Source organism: Tenrec ecaudatus, chromosome 3, assembly GCF_050624435.1.
Source record: "Tenrec ecaudatus isolate mTenEca1 chromosome 3, mTenEca1.hap1, whole genome shotgun sequence".
Lineage (NCBI taxonomy): Eukaryota > Metazoa > Chordata > Mammalia > Afrosoricida > Tenrecidae > Tenrec > Tenrec ecaudatus.
The window spans coordinates 22,615,794-22,623,659 of NC_134532.1; the positions used below are offsets into that span (position 1 = coordinate 22,615,794).

The 7,866-nt window shown below is 40.1% G+C and overlaps 1 non-coding gene across 1 annotated transcript; it reads left to right on the forward strand.

Moving 5' to 3' along the window:
* Positions 1 to 5,064: 5,064 nt before the first annotated feature.
* LOC142443992 (U1 spliceosomal RNA) lies at positions 5,065 to 5,227 on the forward strand. Its single transcript, XR_012783689.1, has one exon. It is a non-coding gene; the product is annotated as a U1 spliceosomal RNA (small nuclear RNA).
* Positions 5,228 to 7,866: the final 2,639 nt, after the last annotated feature.

A 7,866-nucleotide genomic window follows, 5' to 3' on the forward strand; every position in this document is an offset into this window, starting at 1 on the left:
TTGTGTTTGGATTTCCACATTGGTAAAATAAATACTAATTTAGAGATATACAGACAGTTTAATCATTCAGTAAATAAGTGGTGTCAATTGTAAGACTGGAGAAAATGCTTGCCATGGTGGATATAAATGAGAAAGAAATCTTAACGGGAATTGAACATTAAAAATGCATGTTTAAAGACAGTGTTACTGATTTCATGGTCAATAATATGCAAATGATTCCAAAATCAGACAATTTGTGAGTTTGGGTAATAAATCCAAGGTTGTGATCCCTGCAGTTATCAAGGGGTCATACCTAAAGCATAAATAGAGAGGTAAACTTTGGTTGTAAATGCTCAAATTTCATGTGAGCCAGAGTCCCCTGGGTAAAGAAGGGTTAAAATGGTCTGTAATCCTTCCTAGATTTTAAGGACCTGAATGGACCGCATTGAATCCAGAGTACCTTTATGTCTCTAACCAGTGTATTTTGGTTCAGTATCTGAAACACTGTTTTTGGATCATATTCTTACTCTGTCCTGTCTATTAAACAACTCTTTCCGACTCCCTGCTCTGCTGTATCTCTACACGTGAAATCATGACACCTGACTGGTTTGCACTCTTCTGAACGTTCTCTGCCAAACAAAGGGGTCTCTCTTCAGAATCGTGCATTTCTTAGAGGCCACAGAGTTAAAACCTTGTCTTGGCTTGGGACCAAATTTTCTAGTTGGCAACTTCTTACCTGAAACACGATGGCACTTGAATCAATTAACTTACACTGAGGTTTTCCTTAGCCATCAGGCACTGGGATGCAGTGATGGTGTTGCTCATAAGAGCAGTGGGGTTTGTGATGATCATGGCGAAGATGGGAAAGACCTGGCTGATGAACATTAGTAGGAGGCCAATGCCTACTGCAGACATCCTGCCAGAGGCCTCAGGGCATCTGTGCCTTAATAAAATACTGGGACAGAATGGAAGGACAGCCTCTGGCCCTAGCTTACTGCTGCCTGACCTTAGGGATATGGTCTGGTGAGCACCCACCACCATGTGAGCCATTTCCTCAAGCATTCATGAGTTTCTGTTGGACATTGCAACAATTCACAGAGCCCAGAAACATGAGGAAATATACTCAAGGGAGGATGGGGTGGAAAAGGGCACAGAATGGCATCATGGAAGAGGTGGATATTTGAGGCATCATCAATCCCCAACTCCTTGGGACCAGCTTCATATTAATTCTTCTAAAACATATATCTACCACATATGAAAATGACCAAGGACTTTGAGGAGGTTGATTAAGTGGCATCAGTGTATAAAAAAAGCAATGTGTTTGGAGAGTGTGAGGTAATGGAGACACTGTGGGGTGAACCTAATGGTTTCAAGGAACTCTATACTGTCCTGTCTCTGATGCACAAGATATACAGGACCTTCAGTCAGGGCAGGGCAATGAAGGGCTGGAGGGAAAGAATACTGGGCTCAGAAATGCTGGACTGTCCTTTGACCATTCGCAGGTAACTCTTAGGAAAAGTGCTTTCTCATTGCAGGCTAACACACAGATGAGTTCAAAATAAGAATTAGCCTACAATGGCCTTAGAAGAAACAAAAGAAACACTGTTTATAAGCACAGGCCTCCTTCCTATGCAAATCATTCTTCAGGCACTAAGTTAAAATCCCGGTCTTGAGCATTGAAGACTATCAGTTCTCTTCTGACAGGGCTGTGGGTCCCTTAGGAAAGTACAGCAGTGGTCTAAAGATGCTACTGATATGTGTTCTCCTGTGCCTGGTGACAGTTCCCCAAGGTGAGGATCTCAGATATCAGTGTGGAATCTGGGGATTGTTGTGACTGTGGGCGACTGATAGAGACCAATTATCTTTATTTACAGCTGTCCTGTCCCAGGTGCAGCTTCAGGAATCAGGCCCAGGATTGGTGAAGCCCTCGCAGAAACTGTCCCTCACCTGCACTGTCTCTGGTTTCTCCATCACAAGCAGTAGTTACAGCTGGAACTGGATCCGCCAGACCTCCGGGAGGGGGCTGCAGTGGATAGGCAGGATAAGGTATGATGGTCATACAACTTATAACCCGTCCTTCCAAAGTCGACTCTCCATCACCAGAGACACATCGAAGAATCAGTTCTTCCTGCAGCTGAGCTCCGTGACTGCTGAGGACACGGCCATGTATTACTGTGCAAGGAGCACAGTGAGGGGAAGTCAGTGTGAGCCCAGACACAAACCTCCCCTGCAGGGAAGTCATTGGGCACCAGGGGGCGCGCAGGACCCACAGAGAACAGCCAGCCAACCCTAGATAGACACGGATGAATGACAGAATGTCCTGTTGGGATTAAGGCTTCCTCTGTTAGCTCTCAGCATCCCAAGGTACAATTTGGCCTTTTCATTTTTTTTTCTGTCTAAATTTTTTCCTTCTCAATGCAGGCTTGAAAGGAACAACCAACATTCTATGTTTGAAGTAGAATGTACAAATCACCATGACCCTTTACTATCTTCTTTATTACATATTTTTTCTTTCTTGACCAACAGAGCACCATGAACATTCTCATCCTACTTGTCACTGGAAGACTGTGGACATTGAAAGAAAAATAGGCATGTCCATGTCCATACTCATGGATGTAGTCCGTGGTTTTAAATATCCTGAGCTCAGGCGGTGCATTGATCTCACAGTGCAGGGTCAGGTCCTCTGAGCTGCCTCCCTGCATCGCTCCTTGACTCTGAGGAGTGAGTGACTGATGAGCTCTGTGTCAGAAAATAACTGCTGTGACTTCTGGTGCTGACTTTGTGCCATGCCCGTAATCATGCGGCCCATTGTCTCCATTTATAAAGAAATAAGTGTTCTGGGCATCGGGAGAGCCCTGACTTGTGAGACAAGGTCAAATGGAATGGCCTGGAGTGACTGGAGGACTTCTTTCTGAAATCATCCATTGAAGGAAACACTCATTGGAAAGACAACTTTGATCCCTCGAAAATGGCACGTGTGTTACAATAGCAGGACATTTCAAATGAGTGTCACAGAATGCTGGTTAGAAGTGGAGAGGATGACACTTCTCCCCTGGTTTGAGCACGTCATCAGGAAGACAAGTCCCTAGGGAAGAAGTTCCCATTGCACTGGAGTGCCAGCAACAAGAGGAGCACCCTCAATCAGGTGAGTAGTCAGTGGTGCTAAAATGGTCTCACACATGGGAGAAGTGTGAGGATGGTGCAGGGCCTGGGGATTATTGTTATTGTTCTGTTTTATACAGAGCCGCTATGAGTAAGCACTGACTCAACAACACCTACCAACATCTCTAATGCAGTGAGGGGCAGAAATCGGAAAGTCTTTTTGGTGAGTAGATGTAATTGCCTTAGTTAACAATATACTATCTTACAACATATTATTTTTATTTTATTAAGAAGTGTTAAAATGATTTAAAATTCAATAAATCTGCCATTTCTAATTATTATAAAACCTATAGGGACAACGCAAAGCCAAGGACAAGTGTAAGAAATAAATCAAAAAGACTATGATTAAATAAGGAGCCATAGTGACACAGTGGATTTCAGGTTGGGTTGCTAACTGCAGGCGCAGCAGGTAGTAAAGCCCACAGGGTCCGTTGTGCTCTACCCTGCAGGACTGTGATGCCGTAGAATCGACTCAATGGCAGTGAGATGGGGGTTTGGCATAAACAACGGTAAATCATCAATGATTCCCTTATTGAATCCAATAAAAATTCCTATGCAACAACGAAAAAACAAATTATTTGCATTGGAGGAAGTACACCTAAAACCCTTATGATTCTGAGATACTATTGTATTCTCAAATGAAATAAGTAAAGAGTGGACACAGTTAGTACTATGCTGTGATCACTGAATCCAAAGGTTATAAGAATATTGTTTTTCTAAAGATTAGGGTGAAAGTATGTTCAAATTCTTCAACTTTTAGTTTTAGTTATAACTTTTAGTTACAATTCAATCCATTATCAATCAATTAGGTAACAGAAATTTTCAGAAACCGTCAGAATTATCTTAAAATATATTTGTGATCATTGTAGATGAAAAATAAAAAATAAATATAGTTAATGTATATTCTTGATCATATTCTGAAGTACAATGCTGTGTTTGTGGCCTTCCAACAACTACAAATGCAGTGAGTAACATATTAGATATGATGTGTCTTTGTTGCCTTCACTTCTCAATTGCCTGTTTAATTGTGCTGTTTTGTTTTGGGTTTTTGGCATTCATTTCAAACAGTGTGTGATGGTATCTTATTGCTTAACCTTACATCTAATGACAAGCGATGCTGAAGTTCTTATCCTGTGCTTCCCCCCATATGTCTGACTGTTCTGGTGATACGTCTTGTCTGTTTTTGTTTGTTTGCTTTTTAGCAATGTTCCTTATTGGTTATATATGTTGTTTATATATTTTCCGAGAATGTTTCTTAAGAAAGTCAGATTACATGTGTTTTTGTATTCCTTTCAGGATCAGGCTTTAAAATCAAGTCCTGTTCCAATATTTTATGTCTTCCTAATGATAGATTCCCTTCTTTTTCCAAGTTTTGGTTGCCACCTTCAGGGTTGATGCTTCTCTCTGTGTGCCTGAGATAATAGATCACAGGAAAAACTAAGAAGAGCTTCCACCCCGTGGGACATAAGCTCTAGAACAGATTGAGTAAGAGATTGAGGGTAATACTGGGGTATTTAATGTGTGGGCATCTGGAGGATCCTTGAGGAAAAGCAGGGGATGGCAGGGTTCATACTCCATGCCGCTGTCTCTCAACATCAATGAGGATTCACCTATGGAAGTGGACAGAGACATCCTTCCTGAGCAGACAGCCCCCAGCACTCCTCTCAGACACCACACCCAGGACTCTGCCCAGCAGGACAGTGAGGGTTTGCATCTCTGGGCTCCAGCTGCTTCATAGAAATCAGAGAGCTGCCACTAGCCTTTTAGCAGGCCACTTCCTAGTGTGCGTCTGATGGAACAGAGTGTTTTGGAGACTGCAGTTGGATTTCATCCATTCCTGACTCCAGAAATCAAAAAAAAGCAAATCACACTTTAAAATAAAAGCTACATAGTTACCAATAACAAGAAAATGTGTAAGACTATATACAACCTGGCAGGGGAGATACCATGATCACGAAGGTGGTTTTCCCAGGGCGAGGCTCACCCATTGCACTCCGGGTGTGCTGACCCCTGCGATTTCCCCAAATGTGGGAAACTCGACTGCATAATTTGTGGTAGTGGGGGACTGCGTTCGCGCTATCCCCTAAAAAAAAAAAAGACTATATACAAATAAAATCATCACAATTCCTGTGATATGATTAAAGCTTACCTTAGTGATTTTAAATGAGACAAGAACAGCTTTTAGCAATAATTCACACCAGCTTTCAATATATTAAAGAAATAACTGATAATATATCTGAGGAAAGAGAGAGAAAATAAAATTGTCACACTTCGTGGTATATGATTAAAGTTTACCTTAGTGATTTTCATGACACCTGAGCTGCTTTTAGCATAAATACAAGTCAAGTTTCCAAGTATTAAAGAAATACATAATCTATCTGATGAACAAGCAATAAAGCCCTCACTATCCTGATGGGACATCATTGTGTTCACGGAAGAAAGAAAGGAAAAAATAGAAATACCATTGTCCCTTTCTAACATCACCAGATCTAAAGGAAATACATAATAACATTATTCTAAATCTTAGGAAGAATGGAAGATACATGTTTAAAGGCAAGATACATTTGTGACATCTACAGAGGAAATAAACCTCTGGTGATTTCCCTCTGTCCATTAATAGAGGACTGGGACTCACCTGGTTACTAATCAGATTTCACTGGAGAGATGATTATAGTAAATCAAAATGATACACCTGACTTGAATGGTTAAAACTTTTTCAGTTAACTCCCTGCTCATGCATGTTAGGCCTGATCTTGTTTTCATATCTCTCTCTCTCTCTCTCTCTCTCTCTCTCTCTCTCTCTCTCTCTCTCTCTCTCTCTCTGTTTCATATTGGGTATACCCTACTCAGATGTATTTTGTCATTGGCGGTAACCCTACTGAATTTATTATATATATATATATATATATATATATATATATATATATATATATATTCTCTTTTTCTCAGAATATGAAACCCGGATTTATGCACCTATAGAGACAGCAAGTAGAATAGGGTTCCTGAAGGATACAGTGGTGTGGGGCTGTGGGGACAGACAGAGTGAAAGGGAGTTTATATCTGAGAGATTAGGAAGGAAGGAAATATTTTGAAACTGATTGTGGTACCACATGCACTTTATGTCTTGATGTGATTGAACTATGCAATGATATAATATCTGCATTAGCACCCCAAAAAATGGTTTGTGAAAAAAATATATAAAGCAAGACTATATGTTTCAAAAAATGAAATGCATAAAAATTATACGATATAAATATTTAAAAGTCCAAACAAAATTAAAAGTATTATTGAGGTAAATGAAATATAACAGAAATAAATGGAGGAGCATGTCATGGTATTTGTGAAACTCAGTGATTCTAAATCCAGCCATTTCTAAAACTGAATGACAAATCCAATGGGATATCATTCAACACCTATGTAAGGATAAATTTACTAGAAAAAACCCAGAGATAGATTGATAGATAGATAGATAAAGAGAATCTTTCATGCAGTTGTAGAAGTGGGCACATCATTCTGATTCTAAGTCCTTGAGTCTCAATTAGTCTTCTCCTGACTTATGTAGCTTCGGGGGCTGATAAACCTACAATAGGCTGGAGCATACCTCGATGGTAGTTTCAAAGGCAGGTGAATAAAAATTAGCAAGTCTTACGTGTTATTGAAGAGGTATATTACTCCAAGGTCAGATCACATGTCAGATGGGAGGCCCCTGCGGACTCTCAGAACTGGCAGGGGCTAGTTCAAGCCTTTGGACAAAATCAAAGAACTAGAGATTGAAGAGCCCAGGTGCAGAGGCCAGGTCCAAAGCCAGAAAGGATGTAGGCCACACAAACACGGAATCTTTTTTTTTCCAGTTGCTTCAGAGCTGTGTCCTGAGTAAGGGAGTTACACTCCACCCTAATCATACAACTGCTTGGCTACTCACAGCAGACCCCATTGTGGAATTGACTAAATTGTGTTCACTTCACTTGATGAGGAATTACTAGGTGCTAACTACCAAACCACTAAGAACACTACCCCAGCCAAGTTGACACAAAACCTAACTATAACAGTCCGCAAAGGATACTTTGGAAATCATCAAACTGATAATACCATTTATTTAAGACCATAGTGCATTAAAACACAAAAACAAAACTAAACAGCTGGTGCATATTCCTGACCAGATTTTAGAAAACACCTCTCTGAGCTTATGTCCTTTATACAACTATCAAAACACTAAACAACATAAGGCATTATCAGATTGCCTTTTATTGTTTGCTTGATTAATTCATTTCAAAACTATATTATCTCACTGTTATACTTTACAATTCTCTAATGGCAAAGACATTTAACATGTTAACATATCTTCATCAATATGTCTATAATTTTTGGTGTCTGGTTTGAGAGTTTGGTTTTCTGATGCTTGTGTGTGAGGAAGTGATAGCTTGTTTTTCTTTTTAATTTTTTCTTTTTAATTTGTACATTCAGATAAATGTGCAACAATATTATCTTATGATTGATCTGTTGTCAGTTGTCCCCAAGGACACTTTTTTGTTTGCGTTTTCTTTGTGGCTTTCATTGATCACTATTGCAGTCTTAGAAGGAGGAAGTAATATTTTCTGTATACAGATGAGTATTTTCCATTGACTGAAAACATTCTTAGTAGCCATGGTGATGCAATGGCTTAAGTGTTCAGCTGCTAATGGCAAGATTGTTGGTTCAAACCCACCAGCCACTTTACAGGAGAGA